The sequence below is a fragment of the Saccostrea echinata genome, unplaced genomic scaffold, assembly GCF_033153115.1.
Source record: "Saccostrea echinata isolate AGI-Se365-2 ecotype Australia unplaced genomic scaffold, CSIRO_AGI_Sech_v1 ptg000009l, whole genome shotgun sequence".
Lineage (NCBI taxonomy): Eukaryota > Metazoa > Mollusca > Bivalvia > Ostreida > Ostreidae > Saccostrea > Saccostrea echinata.
Genome location: NW_026889758.1, coordinates 940,579 through 964,342, shown reverse-complemented (window position 1 = coordinate 964,342; position 23,764 = coordinate 940,579). Strand labels below are relative to the sequence as shown.

Genomic DNA, 23,764 nt, shown 5'->3' with positions numbered 1-23,764 from the left:
TTTGGGGGGGGGGGGGGGGGGGGGGTAAGTCAAAGATTTGTTTTCAGGTTAGTTGTCAATTTTTCCCTTTTAATGTCCCCTTTTTCAAAATCAATCCTATATATGTGCCTGACATTTATTTTTTTCTACATTGCATCTAAACTAGAATTAAAAATTCCAAAATAGTACAACTGTTTTTGTTTTTTTTTAAACCCCGTTTCTCTCATTATGTTCGACTAGTACTTCAGTAGATGTAAACAAGTAAGATGGCGTAGATTGCTTAATGAGTGTTTGTCATTTAATCATTTAATCATATAATAAAACAATTATTGCTGGGGGGTTTTCGGTCAATACGATGATTTAGCCACCTTCGAAGTACAATATTCACCTCGCCCTTCGGGCTCGGTGAATATTGTACTCCTCAGGGTCTAAATCGTCGTATTGACCTCAAAAACCAGCAATAATTGTATATTATGGTTAAGTAAAAGGAAAACAAGAAAGAAAACACATGATCATTAAGGTGACAAAATAAACATTTCAAAATTGATTTCATCATTTCACTTGGTTTATCTTGGAAAGATTTAGATAATGAATCCACATTACAAGCTATCGGAAAAATTTTAAGAAAGAAGAACGATTTTTTGACACTTTTTGTTTGATTATTAGTTCCTTTTGTGGGTATTTGTAATTGAATGCATAAAATAATATTTCAATAAACTTGTAAATCCTTTGGTTACTGTGTGAATCAAATTCACAAGTTAAAAAGCTAAGCTAAATGTAATTTTTGTTGTTTTAAACAACGTTGTTTTTAAAAGCATCGGTACCACATGTCACCTATTCATAGTGTGTGCATGGAATAAATTTAGCGCTCTGTTTTTTGTCAGAAGTGATATAACAGTTTTAAAATTATGTAATTTGAAAGTCATCATACCATCGGGGAAAAAGCAATTTTTCAAAACAGTTTACATCTGCCAAAAGATGAAACTATAAAATAGGTATCATTGCCCCTTTCTTATTTGTCTCATTTGCGAATCGTCAGAAGCTAAACCTCTAATTGTCACTGCTTTAACTTCTACTGGTATGTATATTTACATGTTTATTTGCTAATTATTGCACTTAAGTAAACAAATCTAATTTATCTTTATTTTCTCATAAACATCACTTCACTGCTTTCTTTCTCTTGTTAAATGTAGACGTTATAAGTTTTAATTAATAGACATCAACTGAAACTTGCTTCTAGGATTTAAGACTTTATATAATAATTGTGCTATGTCTATGTTAAAATAAGGATTTCATAGGTTTATAAAATTTCTATCGATTAAATTATCGTTCTTGATATTGTTTATACCGTTTAAAATTTTCGAGAAACTGTCCATTAACTGAGTGAGCAAATTGACCTTAATCCTCTCAGATCGGTATTTTCAATTACAGATCTAAATCCAAACCTTTAAGATGAAATCCATCCTTTTGATCGTGCTGTGTGTGTTTTTGATGGGTATGTATTGCATATCTTTAAATATCAAAGCAGAATATCTTAATCGAAAAAAAAAGAAGGTATTTTTCTTTTAAACTCTAGATTCGGAAAAACCAAATTGTTTATGGTTGTGTTAAGTATAATATAAAAAATACAATATACATTTACTAAATATAACATCCCTAACAAAAATTTACTATAGTTAACTATAGTTCACTAGAGTCTGTTAATAGTAAATACTTTGGTACTTTGATTTACTATAGATCTCTACTCAAGAACTTTTTTCGAGAGTAAGAATCTAAATGTTTGTATAATTACATTCCAATGATGTCAGTTTCGCAAATAATATAAGAGAAATAGTTTCTTTCAATATTAAAAAAAAATCCCAGTTTGTGTTCTGTTCGCGATTGGTTTTGTTCGCTGGAATTGTGAAATTTATCATTGTTCATTGTCCTCACCTTTTACATTTTAGATTTTAGAGTGAGAGAAAATAAAATATAACAAGTTGAAATTCATAGTAATAATTCTTTGATTCCCTAAAGTAAAAACTTTGATTTACTATAGTTTACTGTAGTAAATCAAAGTTTGTTTGTTTGTTTTGTTTGTTTGTTTGTTTGTTTGTTTGTTTTTGTTTTTTGTTTTGTTTTGTTTTTTTTGTTTTTTTGTTTTGTTTTGTTTTTTTTTTTTTTTTTGGGGGGGGGGGGGGGGGGATTAGAAACGGGTCGAAATATTTTAAAAAGTCAAGAGAGTAGACAAGGGTTTTACAGTAGTAGTAGTACTACATAAAGAGACGTACATGGCGGACGGCCGAAGAAAACATTAAGACAAACGTTTCTAAAAGAAATTGGACTCTGATCCTATAAAAGTGTTCCCAGCTGCAATCAACAAAAATCTTGAAGAAATGTTAAAAATAACGAAATTAGTGTCGACGTTTCCGAAGATGCAATAAAAAGGTATAATAGGTCTCCGAGTGGAATTGGACAACCAAAGAAGAGAATTTCATTATAAATTGATTTGCATCTCCGTCAGCATGTAGAGAACTACCATCCTATCTCAAGGACACCATAGATTACATAAACAAGACACCCTCCACTGAACTTCCAGGTTATTTTCTTCTGTCAAACAGACAATTGCATATTTCTCATCAGCTGCATAGTTTGTCAAAAACAGTATGCTCGGGAAAGGGGAGATCCCCGCAGAAGAGTTAATAATCACCGTACCATCAATAAGTCCAAGAAAATCAATGAACAAGTTGAAAACATTTCAACCTCGAGGGTCACAAATGTGAGAACCTGACAGTTGCGGTAAATGACCATAACCCATGGGACCTCTAAAAGCATAAGAGGTGGGATCATGTACCATAGAGAAGTAAGCATCCCCTGTCGGTCACACCCGCCGTGTGCTCCTGTAATGATTGGGCAAACGGAAAAATCCTTAGACAATTCAGTGTGTAAATGATGGTCTGTCAATTAGTATGAAAAACGTCAGTCAGCAATGCATTTGCTGACAAGATCATTGTATCGACCATAGTATATATATTATTATTTAGTAGCACTGGGTTGGAAAAAATACAACGTTGTACGGTTTATTACTTCATAGCAATTAATTAGCGACAATTATTTCGATCATTTATGCAAATCACACATCACCATAGGAGACCAGAATGACCGGATGTACCTCGCGGTGGTCCGGGTTCATTTCAAACTAATTAGTTTTCAACATCGAAATTCAAAATGTAAAACTGTAAAACATGTGTATATGGTTTAGTAGCGTAGTTGTAGTGCTAGATGTTTTTTTTTTTTTCATCTGTTTTGTTTTCTCGTGACATTTTGACCTTTTCTGTGTCCTGATGGAGAGGCAGGGCGTCCCGAAAATTTGATAATTTTTAACTATTTTATAGTGCTTTATATAAATTTCCTTCCGTAGCCTTGTATCTATTTAGTAGTTGAAAAGGGTGTAGATAACGAACAGTGATCGGTCTCAAAAAATCTACAAACAAAACAAATCTGTGAACAGGGCATAAACACGGACCCCCAGAAATTTTAGAGGTGTGGTCCGACACATATAAATCAATGCATGACTGTAAATTAATATTTTCTAGCCTCTGCAAAAGTTGTCATGGCAGGGCATGGTTGTTACTGTGTGTATCACAACGACAAAACGTGCAGTGATTATTGCCAGGGCGAACTTAGCTGCAGAGGTGGATACTGCGGTTCGGCTTGGTGTGTTTGCAAATGTGTTGGTTGCAATGGGTAACTGGAAAGGTAAATTCCAATAATTTAGCTAGTAAGGGTGTTTTCTTTCTCGATGATGCCTTGTCAAGTTATTAAAATTACAAAGACTGTTCAAAATCTTTTTTAAATGTTACGGAATGTTTTATCATAATGTTTTTCAAATTCTATTTAAAAAATTATTTCGCGATTCATTTCAAATTATGTTATGTATGATATTCTTGCAATGACATCAACTGAAGGGACTATACATAATTCTAGAATTTAAAGTTTTAATTAAAGCTTTGCTTCTATTTCAGATAGAATGGGAATCAGACAACATAACCGCTTTGTCGCAATGAATTGATATTAAATCATTAAAAAAAAATTGGTTGTTAGTTCGTTAGTTATTTTAAATTTAATGAATATACTTGTATTCTATGTAAAAGGTCAAAATTTTCTAAAATACTTAAATACATTAAATTGTAATTGGTTTTTCTTTAAACTAACTGAATCTGACAAACGTCTGGGAGATAGGTCATCAATAATATTAAAACATCCGAGAGCCATGCATGCTGCTTCTCACTTTCATGAAATGTAATATTGCTTTATGTAGAGAATTTCAAAGCTTCTTTCCAGATCTTCATAAATAAAATGTAGTGTACAATCCTAAAACTTATGAATTTTTCTTGTGTTTTGTTGAGCAGAATTGCCAAACAAGAAGACAATTTGAAAACATTTAGTTGTAGGGCAGCTTTTTTCGCAAATATTATACTGATATATTTACATTCTACATTTATTTTGCTTATAAAGTGTTTGGAAAGCGACGGCATTCAAAACACTATAACACGAAAGGGGTCAAAAAGTTAAAGTATGCATTTTATTTTGATGTCACAAACGTTGAAGTGCAAGTGCAACGTCAAATTCACGCACACATTGAATAGAAGCCGTTGCAATGGCTCTTCCATTAATTGTAACTTACCCGAAGGATAATACAGGGACTCAATTAATCAATTTGTTTGCACACACCGTTGCAGTTATGAGACGACATCTTCAAAAAATAATGATTCAATGCTTAAATAAACACCTAATTTAAGTATAAAATCAATATTTAATACCAACAGTTTGACAGTGTCATCAAACAATATTTCCGCAGCATCGATTTTAAAAATTGGTTTCTTATAGAATGTTTACTTTCCAAGGGGAATTGTCTTAATATGGACTGGATTAGCCTGCATACAGTTTCTTTTGAACTATTTTAATTGCAGAAAAATGTCATTTTGCGAAGTATTTGTGAGAGTGTCAAAATCGTTAGGCCAATAAGCCAAAGTATATTTATAAGCATAATTAAATTAAGTAACTTTTTTTGTGAATAAAAGATATCGTTAATAGAAAGATAAAAAAGAAATATATAAAGATAACAAACAATGATCGATCTCAAAAAACCTACAAACAATACAATTCTGTAAACAAATATTAAAAAAAACTACAAACAATACAATTCTGTAAACAAATATAAAAAAAACCTACAAACAATACAATTCTGTAAACAAATATAAAAAAGTTAGGAGTAAACATGTCGACCGGTCACCCCCGCTGTGAGCCCTGTGTATTGATCAGGAGTAAACATGTCGACCGGTCACCCCCGCTGTGAGCCCTATGTATTGATCAGGAGTAAACATGTCGACCGGTCACCCCCGCTGTGAGCCCTGTGTATTGATCAGGTCGCCGGGATAATCTGTAGTCAAATTAAGTTTAAAAAACAAAAGCCTAACAATTATATGAAATATGTCAGTCAAAATACGACCCAATTAGGGCTGGGACGATTCAGGGTTCAATCGATTCGGTTCGGTTTCGGTTCAGAATGATACAGTTCGGTTTTTTTCGATTAGGTTCGATTTAACCTAAAACAGTCTAAATATTTCTCATCATAAATGAAAAATGATAACCTCTACTTTAAAAACTGATGAAAAGCCTTTACTCCAGTCTTCACAAAAACTTTTCTGAGACAAGTGAGACTAGTGGATTTGACATTTTTACTAGCTAAAGTAAAATTTCTACTAGCCCAGAAAAATAATAAAATTTGAAACCTTTTGTTGGATTATTTTATTCCATTTCATAATGAATTACTCTTCTTTTCATATTTCTTCTGCTTATTTTCTCATTTTGTATTTTTCTTCTGAGTCAATGATAAATAAATAATCAGAGAAATTATTTAAGGCTGAATTTAACAGAATAAACAATCATGCTATAGATACCTTTTAACATGGTAGTATACATTTCATCTTTTTTTCTGATCTTCCAAAATGAAGTGAAAGCTAGGTGATTTATTTTTTTAATTCAAATTTTCAGAAACAATGTTAATTCATATATTTTTGATAATACTTGTAAATCTTCAGTTAATTAGTTGAGTAGTTGGAAATAATTTAATCATTTGATACATGTATTTTCCAAAAAATCGGAATGGAGGAAATTCGGATTAGTAGAAAAAAGACGATCGTTTTCATGTTTTTAGAAATAAAAAAAAATAATGTAGAAGTGCTAAAAGAATTAGATAGAAGAGATATGAACAAGAGAATCACACTTCTTTGATTTTTTTCATTGGTTGGGGATTTAAAAGCAAAACTTGGAAAATACCTGCTACTTTTTCACTAGCAAGTCGGGTTATTTACTAGCCCATGCCAATTTAAAGTAACCTCTATTGTAAAAGTAAGGGGTGTTTGTGGAATAAAAAAAATAATCACTGACTTCAAACTGGCACAATCATTATAAAAAGTATTAAAATCATGAAAACAAACACTTCTGATCTCCATATTGGCGGCCATTTTTGTTTATACGTGTTGTGTAAATTTTGAACCGAACCGAATTCCGGAATTCTGGATCGGTGCATCGAATCGAACAGTATGAACCGCGGTGCACCGAAATTTTCGGTGCACCGCACAGCCCTAGACCCAATGATAGGTTGTATTTGCTAACAAGGTCATTATAACAACCACAGAATTTACGAAATGCTTTCAACTAGGTAGTTAAAATCCCTTTAACATCAAGTTATTGTCAGTAGCATGTCTCGGTTTAAAAATTGATCGAATTCAGAGCATGCTCTAGTATCGAATAAGTTGGGGAGACATAAGCACCATATGCAGGTGGAATATTACTACCTTAATAAGGAAACTTGACGATGGAAAATCTGAAGTCATCTCGTTTACCAGACAGCTATTTTAGTTGTTAGTTTATAGTCAGTAAAACATCCAAATATGAAACAGTTATGGTCAAGAAATAGAAAATTGTGGCACTTTCTTATTTTACAGTGCTCCAACGACTGACAGTTTCACTTGCTCATAACGTTTATACAATTAGCTAGCCAAACTAGACACATAATTTTGAGATAGACCATAATTTGAGAGCTTACGTATAAGATTATCATGTAACAGATAGTCAAAAGTTTTAGTACGGAAGCGCATTAGTGCCAAGTACATGTAATCTTTCTTAAAAGTCAGTAATTCCAACTTTAAAGTTGGTAATTCAAACCTTTAATTTTGGCTTTTTCAACTTTAAAGTTGGTAATTCCAATTTAATTAAATCTTGGCTTTTCCAACTTTAATTCGAGCTTTTCTAACCCTTTTCCTTAGCTTTTTCCTTTATTTTGGATTATTACCAACTTTATTAACAAACTGGTTAGCTGTTAAACTGTGTCAATTATTTTTTTTACCTTGACCTTCCTATGACCTAACACATAACTTCTTAAAAGCCCTTGCATTTCTTTTGGTTCATCTTCTATAATTTTATAGAGGTTAACTTCATACAACTCCGTACATGATGTCCAGGGTTTCAACCATACCTATTTAGCAGATCAGACATATATTTTGTTTGTGTGGGAGAATAAGCTAAACAAATGTGACCATAATTAAGTGTTCGATATATAAGATGAATCAACATTATATTTCATGCCACAAATACAAGTGAACTAAATGTATCAATTCTGTATATATAACACAATGAAATCATTCCTTCTTTTATCATAATTAGTTTCTTTCCATTGTAATTACATGTATAAAACAGCAAGACGAGTCCAGCTACAAAGTATGTAAATATAATCGCATAAAGCCGTAAAATGCTAGAAAAGCCATGACTGAAGTTGGAAAAGCCAATTTTAATGTTGGAAATGCCAACTGTAAAGTTTGAAAAGCCAAGAATGAAGTTGGAAAAGCCAACTTTAAAGTTGGAATTAACAACTTTAAAGTTGGAAAAGGAAGGAAGTGATTTTTTTATCTTAATTTTTTGCTGAAGGTACTAAAATACACCTGTTTTCTGCAAAATTCAAGAACATTACAATTTCACAATGCCTGTTTTTTTCTCAGAGAAAACCTTTTTTTATAGGAAATGAAAGCATAAAGTCTCTTACTTTATATATTGATGTTCAAAATGGGACATTGGGTCTTGGCCAGTTAATTGGTTTATTGGCAGCTAGGGCCATTTTATGGATACAGTGAACCTAGCTCTTTTTGGCCCTACCCTAGTTCCAAGGGGTCATGGCATGTGGATTCTTCAATATAAATTTAACTACCAGTAACTTCAGCAAAGAATAAAATAAAACTAGAAATATGTCCATAGGACATGAATGCCCTGCCGAGGGTAAATTAGTAATGCAACATTTTAACACAAATTGAGAAAAGTGAGGGCCAGGTCAAAGGAAAGGTCAAGGCAAAAAAAATACTGATGCAGTTGAATAGCTTAGATCAGTATGTATCAGCATATGAAGTTTGACACTAATTTAAGAAAATGAGGTCAAGGTCAAAGGAAAGGTCAAGGTCAAAAATTCTTGATGCAGTTGAAAAGGTTACATCAGTATGTATTAGCATATGAAGTTTGATAAAAATATTATGAATGGTTTCTTTAAAACTGAGCTTAACACTAATTTAAGAAAAGTGAGGTCAAGGTCAAAGGAAAGGTCAAGGTCAAAAAATATTGAAGCAGTTGAATAGCTTTCATCAGTATGTATCAGCATATGAAGTTTTACACTAATTTAAGAAAAGTGAGGTCAAGGTCATAGGAAAGGTCAAGGTCAAAAAATGTTGATGCAGTTGAATAGCTCTAATCAGTATATATCAGCATAAAAAGTTTGATAACACTATCTTGAATGGTATCTTTATAACTGAGCTAAAAACTTATTTAAGAAAAGTGAGGTCAAGGTCAAAGGAAAGGTCAAGGTAAAAAATATTGATGCAGTTGAATAGCTCTCATCAGTATGTATCAGCATATGAAGTTTGTTAAAAATATCTTGAATGGTGTCATTAAAACTGAGCTAAACACTAATTTAAGAAAAGTGAGGTCAAGGTCAAAAAAATGTTGATGCAGTTGAATAGCTTACATCAGTATGTATCAACATATGAAGTTTGATTACACTATCTTGAATGGTACCTTTAAAACTGAGCTAAACACTAATTTAAAAAAAGTGAGGTCGAGGTAAAAGGAAAGGTCAAGGTCAAAAAATGTTGTTGCAGTTGCATAGCTCTCATCAATACCTATCAGCATATGAAGTTTGATAAAAATATCTTGCATAGTTTCTTTGAAACTGAGCTTTGAACAGAGCTAAATGCAAAGTGTGACGGAAGATGGACATGACAAACACTATATGCCCTGGCCATATTCATGGCGGGGCATAAAAATCTATTCAATGTGAGCATGAACTGTAAAGTCTGGAGCTAAACTTCACTGAATGCAACAAATTGAAGTTATTGTACAGTTTTCATCATTTGCATTAGAAAAGCCCATCAAAAAGTGTCCTGTATCGTAGTTGTTGTACAGCAGACTCGAAAGGTCACAATAAACTACAGAAAGGCAAACTTGTCTAGGGATACTAGTAAGCCAACATTTTAACTGATGGGAAGCAACAAAATTTTAACATCCAGTGATGTAAATATATTTGTTTTCCCAAGCTTGTTGGAAAGGCCCAAAGGATGCCATTGCAAGGTCCTAAGTCTCTAGGATTAGCAAAACTTTCTAAATAAGTTTTCAATAGTGGAAATAAACACAAGAATGATAAGCAACACATATTTAAGTTTTATTTACATATTTTCATCACATCACATTGTTCACCATGGTGAGGAAAAGGCTGATCTCTTTATAATGTCAAAACTGAAATGAAAGAAAAAGATGCAATGTTACATTGATTTTATGAACTAACATTGCTTTGTTGTATACCTACAAATCTAATACTACCACGGTTTGCTGAATACTGTGAAATCACTCATTTTTGTGGAGGGTTTATTTCTGTTGTTTTCATTTTATAGAGTCAGACCCTCGAATTCATGTCATCCATGTACTGCTAATTTGTAACAGTGAAGTGTACTAAAATGGATTGCTGTATACTTACAATTTAATGTACTATCATCTACTAATATTATTCGTCCTCCTCCTCTTTTTTAGGTTTTGCTTCTGTTTCTTCAAACTGTACATGCTGGAACTTCTTCTTAAAGACAGGGACATATCGGAGATAATTGACCATCTGGACATCAAAAAGCCACACAACTCCTAGTGCTCCAGTTACTCCAAATATCCCCAAACTTTTTCGCCTGTTAAGATTGCAAAAAGAAAAAAAATAAGAGAAATTTCAAAGAACCTTTATCTGATAAGTTTAACAGGGATTTATGACAAGTATTATTATATTGTTCATTTTTTGCTGTTATTCCATATCTCCCTTTTTGTTTTGGAGTGTATGTAACAAAGTTTGAAAGTTTTAACCTGGGTTTTAGCTTGACTAATCAATTCATATTCCAATGTTGAAGTTTCTTCCTGAAATAGTTCAAAAGTTTGTCAGAGGTTGAGTCTGCGTCATCATACAACCAGATTAAAAAAAACATCATTGCATTCAAATCAAAAACTAATATGCCCAAATCTTTGAGTTGGAGCATTAAAAAATAACAATTGCAATTGAATAAAAGGTGTTTTTTTTTTTATTTTTGTTTATATGTATCACTTCTAAAATTTTATAAGACACATCATGCTCATAACAAGTGATGTCATATTAACAACTATGTCAATATATTAATTCAAGACTTCACTATATAAATTAGGGCTGGGATGATACAACATTTTCTCTATTGATACGTATCACGATATTTGAGCCAGGATACGATATGTATCACGATAAGTTGAATTAGTTACAAAATGGTTTTCTGTTTTGAAATGAACAAAATATTTCTTCACAATTAAGAATAATTCATTCAAAGACGTTGTATATCTGTTGTAAAACAAAATTATTGTACACAAGTGGTGTTTATCATTATGTATTTCATATTTATATTTTGCATATTTATTTCATATATTTAACCCAAAATGTTAAGTAAACAAAGAAAAAAACATAAGTCAGATTTTTTTGCGATATTTTAATATTTATCCATATGTATCGATGTGTGTATCGTCCTCACATTGAATCGATATTATCGATTATCTCCATATATTGTCCCTGCCCTAATATAAATGCAAGTCTATTATGCAAGCCTGAGAAAAGTCAATTATTACAATAATCATCTGTTCAATTACAATTGAGAGTATTACACATATTGAACAAAACACTAGTTTTCACGATTAACTGAGATATAATCATGCAAAAAAGGAAATTTTAAAAAAGTTGGGGGGGGGGGGGTTGCAGTTATGACAATAATAAAAAAAAAAAAGAAACTTTGTCAGGCTAACTATTTTGAGTAAAATTTAGTTTATGATTTTAAAATTTTTAATTAAATCAATATTTCTATATATACCATGATATACAGTTGAATCTCATTACTCCTGATACCAAAAATCTGGATGCTTCACCTTCTGGACAAAATTTACAGGGAACAATTTATAGTGAGGACAGTGAGTGGCGTGAAGCACTGCTCATCATTGCGAGCTCTTATTAAGGGGAACAATTTATAGTGAGCACAGCAAGCGGCGTGAAGCACACTCATCATTGCCAGCTCTTATTAAGGGGAATAATTTATAGTGAGCACAGCAAGTGGTGTGAAACCCCACTCATCATTGTGAGCTCTTATTATGGGGAACAATTTATAGTGAGCAAAGCAAGCGGCATGAAGCACCGCTCATCATTGCGAGCTCTTATTAAGGGGAACAATTGTAGTGAGCACAGCAAGCGACATGAAGCACCACTCATCATTGCCAGCTCTTATTAAGGGGAATAATTTATAGTGAGCACAGCAAGTGGTGTGAACCCCCAATAATCATTGCCAGCTCTTAAGCAACTCCTGGGCAAAGTGAAAATTTGGACTTTGCACATTCAGGGGTGTGCAATTAGCATAGCCCGACGCCCGGGACTACCATTTTTGGGGGTCGGGCTAGTAGTTTCCTGCACGGAGGTAGGCCCTTGGGCTAGTAAAAATTAAAACTACCAATGTAAGACATGAAAATCACTATCGGTATTTTCACTCATTTTTTGCTATTAAATTCCCAACCAATGAAAAATTTCCAGGGAGCATGCTCCTATTGTTCGTAAATCTCCATAATCTTATCCATTTTGCAGTACTTCCTGACTTATTTACTTCCAAAAACGATCGGGTTTTTTTCTAATCCGAATTTCCTCTATTCCTCTGTTTATTAAATTATTTACAATCACTCAATCAACTGAGAGATAAGTGTTATGTGGTTTATATAAAATATATTTCCAGTGTATTTAATGACTTAAGATGAAAAAAAAAGATTTTCACTTCATTTTATATGAGCTAGTGCAATGCACAGAAAAAGGGAAGATAATTTATTTAAATGCATTTTTAGCTCACCTCAACGAAGTTGGGGGAGCTTATGTAATACCGTCGGTGTCGGCGTCCCAGGTTAAGGTTTTTGGAGCAGTTTTGTTTTCAAGTACTTTATGGCCTATATTAGTCAGAGATACATGGAGGATGCTTCTAGTGTGTTTCATTGTATCAGTCAAGGTTTCAGATGCTGCAATTTCAGCTCAAGAATGCCCAGGTTTATGTTTTTGGAGCAGGTTAAAGTTTTTGGAGCAGATCTCATTTCCAAGTAACTATAAGCCCTATATTGACCAAACTTGCATGGATGATACATCTAAGGATGCACACTACTGGACTTGCTTCGGATGCTGAATCTGACCTATATTTTCCGGATGAGTGACCAGGTTAAAGTTTTTGGAGCAGATGTCATTTCCAAGTATCTATAAACCCTATATTGACCAAACTTGCATGGATGATACATCTAAGGATTCACACTACTGGACTTGCTTCGGATGCTGGATCTGACCTACATTTTCCGGATGAGTAACCAGATTAAAGTTTTTGGAGCAGATCTCATTTCCAAGTAACTATAAGGCCTATCTGAACCAAACTTGCATGGATGATGCATCAAGGGACGACAATCTCAAAACTTGCTTCGGATGCTGGATTTGACTTACATTTTCTGGATGAGTGACTAGTTTCAAGTTTTCAGATAAGTCTATTCCCAAGTAACTGCAAGCCCTATCAGACCAAAATTGCATAAATGTTGCATCTAGGGATGCACACTCCTAGATTATTAGTTTAGTGTGGGACTTTGCCTTACTTAAAGACAACATTCGTTGAGGTGAGCTCTGTAATCTCTGATTACCTATGTTTATTTTCTATCTTAATTATTAATTTATACATGATTCAATTTTACTAGTGAGAATTGAACTTATTTCTTAAAAAGAATGACTTTAAAACCCTGACTTTTTCAACAATAAACTATTTTCTTCAAAATATACCCCCCCCCCCCCCCTTCCCACAATTGGGCTAGTAACTTTTTACTTGGGCTAGTAACTTTATTGCTGTTACTAGCCCGTGGGCTAGTACTTAATTTTTTTAATTGCACACCCCTGACATTGATCCAAATGATTTTTTTTTCCCGCAGTTACCTTGAGACCCACAATGCAATGCGTATGTGTCTCGCTCCAGCCTCCTAACTATATTTTTGTGGTAACAACTTTTAAAAGTACACCAAAAAATAAACTCATCTTGATTTAATGGATATTGCAGATAAATATAGTAGATTAAATGTTCTTTGTTAAAATATGCACTTTTCAGACTTTGTTATAAATGGTAATGCAACTAACATACAACATCATGTGACGTCAGCGTCTACACATTCCAAATGTCTCTTGCAGTTTGAAGAGACAGATCCAAGTTTTTAAAAATTGAATAGGTATCTAATAATACGCATCTGTGCTCACCCTAATGGTTGCACCGTCAACATATTATATACACCAAGTTTATATTTCAGTAATCTGAACACGTCATTAATCTGAACAACTTGCTTGGGAACAAAAGTGTCCAAATTAATGGTGCTCCACTGTAATACATCTGAAAAGATAATGACTTCAAGCGAGGCAAAGCATGAATTAGTCATTATTATTTTTGGGAATGACTTTACCGGTCCCCAGAAAAACGCGCTAAGATATAGTGTTGCCGTAGGCGGCTTCAATACATATGAGAATGCGTAAGTGATCAAAAAAAAAAAGTTCAAGGTTTTTGGCTTTTTGGCCCCAAAATCAAATTCTACTATTATAAGTCTAGTTTAAAACTTCGTTTTCAAACAAAGTTTATAACCTTGTTCTCTTAAAAAAATTAATAATTATTTTTTATTCACAGAAAAATCAACAAAAAATAATTGTCAACAAAGTGGTGCATGCTTAGTGACATTTCTTTAGTACTTCGCCATTTTTTCATGTAAACAAACCAATGAGATGCTGTTGAAGCTGAATTAAGATCTTGCAAAAAATACAGATGCAACTGAATTTCTTAATTATTATTAATCTGAAAGAACAAGACACTAACTCTAATCTCTCAGATAGTATGTGAGGACTAACCCAAATCTCCTGGGTGGATACTAGACTAACCCTAATCAGTCAAGTAATGTGCAAGGACTAACCCTTATCTCTCAGATGGATGTGAGACTAACCCTACATATCAGTCAAATACTTGTGCAAGGACTAACCCTAATCTCTCAGGTGGGTGCAAGACTAACCCTATCCAGTTGAGTAGTGTGCAAGACTAACCCTTATCAGTTGAGTGACATAAATCTAGTGCAATAAGCGCGCAGATCTTGCCAGTCTAGGGACCGGTAAAGTAAAGTCCACCCTATTTTTGAAATACACATAATGCAAGATTCAAGTTCCTGTGTTAAAAAATTGCCCAGGTGTTTGCTACTGTTCTTGATAAAGGGGTACATAGCTCCATTTTTTGCTAAAGTTTTCAACATGAATCCTTAAAAAAGAATGTTAAAGTCTTTCAGAGTCTGAAAAACACCACCCGACACTCTTAAAAGACCCTTCTCTAAGCGATAGCATATACAGAGGTAACATTTTCATTGTTGTCTGACGTCATGGCGTCAGACAGTACTAGATTTAGCCAAGGCTTGTCGGTCAAGTCGTTCAATAGAATTCTTGTGATAACTCGATCTTGGAAACTTCATCCAAACTTAACTATCAATTGGAGAGCATGAGGATTAATGGAAACATGCTAAACACCCAAACAAGCCAGAGCACCGGACCTATTTATTATCACATTATATAGAAAAAGGGAGACATTTGTCTATACCCACAGATAAAAGATTTTGTAATATTTGCAACACAGGGGAGATTGAAGATGAATTTCATTTTCTATTCAGCTGCCATAAATACAATAATTATAGGTTAACTTTTGAAAGGAACTTGATGAATTTTTTTCAAGGAAAAATATCAAATATGTCTTATACTCAGAAAGTTAAGCTTTGCTTTAATAGCCATTGTCCAGAAATACTGAAAATAACACACTCACTTATTAAAAAATGTCTTGCATCTAGAAATGATTGCATTACATAATTATTATACAAATGATGTGTGATTTATAAATATGTATAGCCTCACATTCTATACTAAAATATTGTGTATTTATGTATGAACAATCGATTTTTCTTATAATGTGTTGTGCCTTTGCCAATTATTGTAATTGTGTTTGTGCCAATAAATATTTGTATTTGTATTTGTATTTATATTACACGTTACACTTTTGGCCATTTTCGAATGCATCATTTATCATTCATCAGTGCAGGCCCGTAGGAAGCAATTTCAGTTTTGGGGGGCACAGCCAAACATTTTTCAGTTGACAGTTGAGGGGCACTACCAAAATACCAAAAATTTTCTGACAAGCAAAAAAAAAAAAGGGGGTCATCAGACGTTTTTATTGAGGGGGCACAAGCATATAGTATCTATGTTTGCTATAGTAATCTATATATCGGCAAAATTATTCGGGGGCACGGCCCCCCCGTGCCCCCCCCCCCGTTCCTACGGCCATGCAGTGTATCTCCAGCAAAACAGCAGGAATGAAGCTGGTCAAGTCTACACTTGTCGAATATCTAGTAGCTATGATTTCTGTAGCATTTTCTGTCAGACAAGCTTTTTAAGAAAGCTAATACTTGTTTTGATCTATAGGGTCAAAGTTATAGCTCGAATTTACTCTGTTGTTTATTTCCCCCCCCCCCCTCTCTTTCATAAAAATGTATCATCACTTTCATTCTACAAAATAAACATATTTAATATGCAGTTGACAAATTCTTTATAGACATTAATGGTTAGTAGCATAATGTCTGCATACAGTTACAAGGATAAAAAACACTTCCACCATTCTATGTTATAGACTCAAGGACACTGATGTTGACTGATTCACCAGGAGTATACGGTGATACATCCCTACAAAAATGAGTTTGTCTTACCAGTGATTGTAAAGAAACCTTGTATATCGATTCTTGTTAAAAAGTCGGGTCACTAAGGACGGTGGAGGCCTTAAATTTGACGGCATTTTGTGTCTTTCCCCCCGTCGACGACCGGTGCAAAAGGAGTAATTAACTTTTACGGAAACTATTCGAGTTGAACTGTAGGTATGTCACTCGTGAAATTAGTTACATGAAGGATTTTTTTTAGAAATATATTTTAGGTAAAAACTCATGCATGACTATAGCATGACTCAAAACAGCAAAGAATATGGGGGTCAGTGTGCAGCTTACAGAGGTACGGTACAATTAAGTTGACCTTTTTGCACTTAAATACTCTTTGGTTAATCACTTTTAAAATCGTTATCATATTTTATCAGATGTAATTATGGCAATAAATATAATCTTATTTTTAATACGTAAAATAGTTTGGATAGTATTTATCATTGAACAAATCATGCAAATTATTTAATGCGCATAAATTGTGTGACCTTTTTGCACTAAAAAAGTATCATATTTGGGGTATCGCCAAACCCCCTAACTCCGTCACTACCCTAACTCCGTCACTTTCGGGAAACTCCTTGCTGTTTGTAAACAAATTCGATTGATTAATTGCCGAGAAATTAACACAGTAAAGTTCAAGAGTGCGTCAAAAATAAATAACAATTATACGTGATCTATTGTATCTATCATATTTTATGTGAAATCAGTAAGCACTTTTTCCTTTATGCGCTATTCCATCGATACCTCCAACATGTGCGTCAATATGCTCATTTTTACATGTCCGTCGTATTTATGAAGGTCTTTGACAAAGGATTAATAAGACATACTATATTGAATATGGCTAAAAATATTTTATTTTTCGTCTCTTTATGCCCTTATACGCTACACATTGGAGATAACGTAGCGTGACGTTATTACATATGAAATACGTTATATTAACGTTATTTTTTCTGTTGTTGATACTTTTCCTAAAATACAAACTGGAAAAAAATTTATAATTAATTCGTTGACATATATATTGTAGAGGGCCCTGGTGACTGAGTTGGGGTTCATTGAACGTAATGTACACGCATCCATGTATGTGATACGCGTTCTATTTAAAGTAGTTTTGTGTAAGCCCAATAACTGATTTTTTTAAAATAGTTCTGAAAACAATGTTCAAGTTCATTACTAAGTGTAGCAAACAAGAAACAAATAAAAAAAAAATAATTTTGAGAGTAACCTGGCGTATTTTCCGCTTATGGTGACGGAGTTTGGGTAGTAGGGGATATAAGAAATCTAAAAAGGCAATAAAATATTTTTTTTATATCAAACTTTTTATGACTTAAGTGCTGATCGGTTGGAAGTATCGTTTTGTTTAAAATGATGAAAGAAAAAGTTGGGGTCAGTGATGTAAATCTTGAGATATTGGTAAAAATGTGCGAATTTCAGGCAAAAACGGTGAAAATTTTATCTTGACTTCTTTAATATATCTTCATTTCTTGGCAAAATCTGTTGAATGAATGTTAAAGAGCAAGAGCCTGTGAATTTCTGAAAAATCAAAACTGCATACTTTTCGTCGACAAGGCAATAAATTTCACTTGAACCCTTGGTGATTGAATATATCTACTAAAAATGACGTAATTTTCTTGCTAGTTAATGTTGTGACGTCATGAATTGCGTCATTATTCACAAATCCTGAAGATGTCTTCAAAAAAGCCCAAAAGATGATGTTATTTTTCAATATTTCGTATAAAGCACGGCCTCTGATCCAAAATGTGCAATTATATAATGAAAGAACTGCTTCTAAAGATTATAAACCATATTTTATTTTTTGGATTGAGGGGTGTGCTCATATTTTATTTCTTTGCTGAAGGTTCTCAAATACAACTGTTTTCTGCAAAATTCAAGAACATTGCAACTTCACTCGACCTGTTTTCCAATACCTGGATTCTTTAGAGGAAATTTGTTATACAAAATGAAAGCACTAAGCCTCTAATTTTTATTGATGTTGAAAATTGGGCAAAGGGTGTTAGTCATTAAACTGGTATATCTACAGGGCCATTTATGCATAAAGTGCACGTGAAACTAGCTCTTTGTTCTAAAAATATAAATTGAGACCTATATTTAATATTCCTAGATATCATAACGGAAAATATTCTTAAGTAAAACAAGATGTGTTTGTGAAACACTGATGCCCCCGTATGGCAACTTATAGCAAAGGTTAAACTTTCTCAAATGCAAATCAAATATGCTGGTACCCAAAGTAAGGTCTTGTACCGAGGAATATACCTGTGAAATGTGAAAGCCCTAGCAGCAACCATTGAAAAGATGTGGAAAAGGTTAAAGTTTTTCAAAAGTAAATCAAACATTAAGGTCAAGGTGGTCAAAATCAATGGCGCCCAAGGAAAGTATTCTCACAAGAAATACACATGTGAAAAATGAAAGCCCTAGCACCAACCGTTTAAAAGATATGGCCAAGGTTGAAGTTTTTCAAAAGTAGGTCAAATTCCAAGGTCAAGGTCACTGGGCTACAATTGTTGGTATCTAAAGGAAGGGCTTGTCACAAGGATTACACATGTACAGAATGAAAGCCCTAGCACCAACGATTCAAAAGTTATGGCCAAGGTTAAAGTTTTCCAAAAGTAGGTCAAACTCCAAGGTCAAGGTCAAAGGGTCAAAGTTGTTGGTATCCAAAGGAAGGTCTTGTCACAAGGATTACATATGTGAAGAATGAAAGCCCTAGCATCAACCCTTCAAAAGATATGGCCAATGTTGAAGTTTTCATAAAAGTAGGTCAAACTCGTAGGTCAAGGTCAAAGGGTCAAAGTTGTTGTTATTTAAAGGAAGGTCTTGTCACAAGGATTACACAGGTGAAGTATGAAAGCCCTAGCACCAACCGTTCAAAAGTTATGGCCAAGGTTAAAGTTTGGTAAAATTTTGCAAAACTGGGTCAAACTCCAAGGTCAAGGTCAAAAGGTCAAATATGATCGTACCCAAAGAAAGGTTTTGTCACAAGGAATACACATGTGAAATATGAAAGCCATAGCTCCAACCAATCAAAAGTTATAGGCAAGGTTAAAGTTTTTGCGGACAAACAGACAGACGGACGGACAGGGCAAAAACTATATACCCCCGAATCTTCGATACAGGGGCATAAAAACAAACTCCCATCATTAGATATTACTGATTGTACATTGAGCAGCTGCTTGAAAAGCTTCTGTTATAAAAGTGCTGTTATGCAACTTCAGAAGATGTGGTTTATTAATTTACAGTAAATTAGAAAGAACTGTGAATTCCAGGACTAACTGAAAGGAGAAGGGGAACAAGGCATGCTGAATGCCTATATCTTCAGACATATAAAAATCATATTCAATCTATGAATTCCAGGACTAACTGAAAGGAGAAGGGGAACAAGGCATGCTGAATGCCTATATCTTCAGATATATAAAAATCATATTCAATCTGTGAATTAAAAATCATATTCAATTTGTGGATTTAGTATTTAGAGGGAAGTTCTTATTATCGAAATTTAAGAAATTATGATAAACAATTTTTTTCAGAGGAAATTTTTCTCGACAAAACTTATTCTATTATTTAAAAAATGATGTGGTATTTGTGGGGTTCGAACCCTAGCAAGAGAAATCCTCAGTATTATTTTGCTTTAAGGTAGTCCAACCCTCATTTTCTGAAAATTAGTTTTAAGTGATTGAAAATGCTCACAAAATTCTCTGATTTTACAGAGTAACCTGAATTTAGCCATGCATGGTATTTCTTCAAAGTTCATCATTATAGTTAATCATATTATATAGGGAAAATTATCGAATCTCAAATATATTTTCACGAAATGCGAATAAAAACACCACCATCTGCATTTTCTAATTGAAAATTGATCAACAAATATATTTTAGGATATAGAAAATATAGGTATCTAGGCATTTGGAGAAAATTGCATCTTTTTATGTTTATACAGTATTTTAGTTTTAGTATTTCAATTTTTATGTAATACATAGTGTAAAAAGCTTGTGCTATTATTGCTAAACATCACAAATCACGTTAAATTTCATATCCTGCTAATAAGCATTGGTATCTAATGCTAGATTAAAGGAAATTCGATTTCTCTAAAAAAAAAAATTTTTTTCTTTTATGGGGTACAAAAGTTAACTTTTTACAAGACCGTCTCCAAGTTATCAAAGAACCTTGAATCAGATTGAGATGCATAAAATGAAAATTGTTGCACGAATAGATCTCAATTTCAAGCTTCATTTTGAGACTTTTTAAAATAAATTAATAAATTTAAGAGTTATCCTTCCTGGCTGAGGATCAGATATCCTTAAGACTAATTACCCTACACAACTCCTGATGAATAGTGGCATTTAAATCATGTTTGTGATATGACCCTTGATGAAATGGACTTAAGTATTTCTCAATAACCACAAAGTACATTTTTACGCAAACTTTGAGGATAAACTTTCAACAAAAAAAATGGAGCGAAGACCCACTCATATCGAAAAACTGTGTAAAACATGAGAAAAAGATCCTTTTTGCCCTCTTTAGTGTGTGTATGCTATTTTATAGGCAAATAATTTCAATCTTTGTAAGAGTTTTACAAATTGTGGAGATTTTACTTGAACTATACATTAATGCTAGATGAAATATTAAAGAAAATTTTGCTATAATTGAGATTTAATTTTTCACCTTGATGTTTGTCGCACTATAGGCATTCCGCTCGACATTTTCGCCCATATTCTTTCCAATTAATAAATCAATACGCATTCTAAATTAACAACACTGAGAATTTCTGCACACCCTTTAGACATTTTCAAAGCCACGTAACCAAAAAGAGTCTCGTTTTTGTCACCTTAGTAAAACTGTCGTAGAAGACGAGATATTTGATATTATGATATGATATGATATTAAATATGACAGATCTTCATAATTATAAAGCTTTAAGAAAAACTACATTTATCATCCATTGGATATTTATAACCAAAATGGTAACATGGAGTAGGAAATATCATTGTAGAGTAATACCTTTGTCACCTGCACATACATACATACATACATATATTAGGGATGTCAACGAATATTCGAATATTTATTCGATGAGTTGATATTCGAATGTGAATTTAAGATTCGAATATTCGGTATTTTTCAGATTTCATTAAAAGAAGTACTGCGATTAATAAATTTTGATTAGATATCCCCTTTTAATTTACAAGCGATCAATTTTGATCGCCTGATTTCTTTCACTTCTTCCTTATCGTATAGATCTACTAAATTATTTTGTTTTGAGTAAGGTGTTAATATATTAATGCTTTATGTAATACAAAACGTACTTTCATACTTTTTTATTTGTTAAATACAATCGGATATAGAATCGAAGACAACAAAAGGCAAGCCTTCTTAGAATGTCTAAAAGACGTGAAGAGTATACTTATCTTAATAAATTTAATTGATCATTGAATGAATGTCCGATGGAAGTTGTCTGTAATTAAATTTTGTAAAGGGCTAATTTCAGAATAAATGTGTAAATTACTTGATTATCATGGGTTGTACATAATCCTGAATTTTATTTTCATTATCTGGAAAATTGTTAATTACCTAGGAAAATTATCTATTGAAATGTTTGTTTATATTTTAAAAACATTGTATCAAAGATTATGATCATATTTCTTATTAGGCCGATAATTGTAATTAATTGCACGTATTGAAATCTGAACGGTATACGACTATCCTGCCTTTGGTAAGACGACTGGTTCCTCAGTTGGAGCTACTATAAAAACACATGATTGTATAATTTGTTAAAATTGTACTTTTCTACATTTAAATTAAATATTTATTTCAAACATTGATAATATCCAAAGGAATTTCTTATTCTACACCTACAAAAGTCTTCATACAATTTTACTTCCAATATAAGAATACCTACGCTAAACCTTTCATAAAAGTAGGATGATACATATTTAAACTAAACCAGATTTTATTTATTTTATCGAATATATTCGAATATGAATTATCGACAAAATTGACATCCCTAATATATATATATATATATATATATATATATATATATATATATATATATATATATATATATATATATATATATATATATATATATATATATATATATATATATATATATATGGAGTTTATATCTCCCAGTTGATTCGATACGCAAGAGCATGCTCCACGTACGAACAAATACAATCTATCATTAACTCGAATGCTGACTGACGTTTTTCATACTAATTGTTAGGCCATTATTTAAACACTGAATTGTCTACGAATTTTTTTCGTTTGTCCGATCATGACAATGAGCACACGGGTGTGACCGATCGACAGGGGATGGCACCCGATCCTACCTCTGATGTTTTTAGAGGTCCGTATTTGCTCTGCTCCAAATTTGTATTATTTCAATGAAGTTCTGAGCTTGATTACTGTTCGTTATCTCCATATTTCATTCCCCTCTTCTTAACCTCCAAATAATCAATTCTTAGTTGAGGAAGGGGGTAGTATTAAGATGTACTTGTTTAGAAATTGTACATACTCCATACCAGTCTCTCCAAACAATTCCAATTTCTGTTAGTTCTACAATTTCTAAAATAAAAAACCTCTTATTTCTATCCCCTCCCCCCAATAATAACATATACATATGGACAATAAAGAAAAGCCAAAACAACTGATGTTATGACCACGTCCTGTAGCACAGTACTTTTTTCCGTTCAGTCTTAAACTCTGGTCCACACATAGGACACACCATAACGATTTATATTACTCGAAGAATACACTGCTCTTTGCAATTGTGTAGAACAGAACCACAGGTGTTCGTGTACCTATCAATTTTACAGAAATTTTCAGAAAATATATATAAAAAAAATACGTAATACCTGTAAAAATAACACAAGGGTGTTATTATAAGTATTACGTATTTTTAATATTTACTGAAAATTTCGGTAAAATTAATAGGTACACGAACTCGTGTGGTAGAACTTAACCTTGTGATATTTTTGGGACATGTCGGTAATTAGGATAAGCTACAGATTAAAGCCTCTATGCCATAGAGTTTGTATTTCAACACAGTTCAGCATCCATCACTATGTAGGGGTCAACTCGTTACCGTGGGATCCCTGACAAAGAATGGAGGCGTACAAAACGAGGACAATCTCCAGGTCTAAGAAAAATGACATTTCTCAATTCTTAAAGTTCATGAAAAGTTATTTTTTACACAAAAATATTGTATCTTCAATTCATCTTAAACACACTTCCATCCTCTATTGATTAATAACTTATTGATAAATAATTTATTTTTCACTTGTTTTTACGGTACGTGAAAAGAGAAAAAAAAGATCTTCACACACGATTCGAACTCTCTCCAAAGCTCCTGGATAGGCGTTAGACTAAA

The 23,764-nt window shown here is 32.9% G+C and overlaps 2 long non-coding RNA genes across 2 annotated transcripts; one reads left to right on the top strand and one right to left on the bottom strand.

Annotated features, from left to right (window-relative positions):
* Window positions 1-943: 943 nt before the first annotated feature.
* Window positions 944-4,088, top strand: LOC133183140 (uncharacterized). The gene is made up of 4 exons (XR_009720591.1): window positions 944-1,057; window positions 1,411-1,474; window positions 3,555-3,717; window positions 3,984-4,088. It is a non-coding gene; the product is annotated as an uncharacterized LOC133183140 (long non-coding RNA).
* A 5,612-nt stretch (window positions 4,089-9,700) lies between these two features.
* On the bottom strand, window positions 9,701-16,501 carry LOC133183139 (uncharacterized). Its single transcript, XR_009720590.1, has 3 exons — window positions 16,378-16,501; window positions 10,037-10,235; window positions 9,701-9,798 (listed from the first exon to the last, which is right to left on the bottom strand). It is a non-coding gene; the product is annotated as an uncharacterized LOC133183139 (long non-coding RNA).
* Between the last annotated feature and the right edge of the window lie 7,263 nt (window positions 16,502-23,764).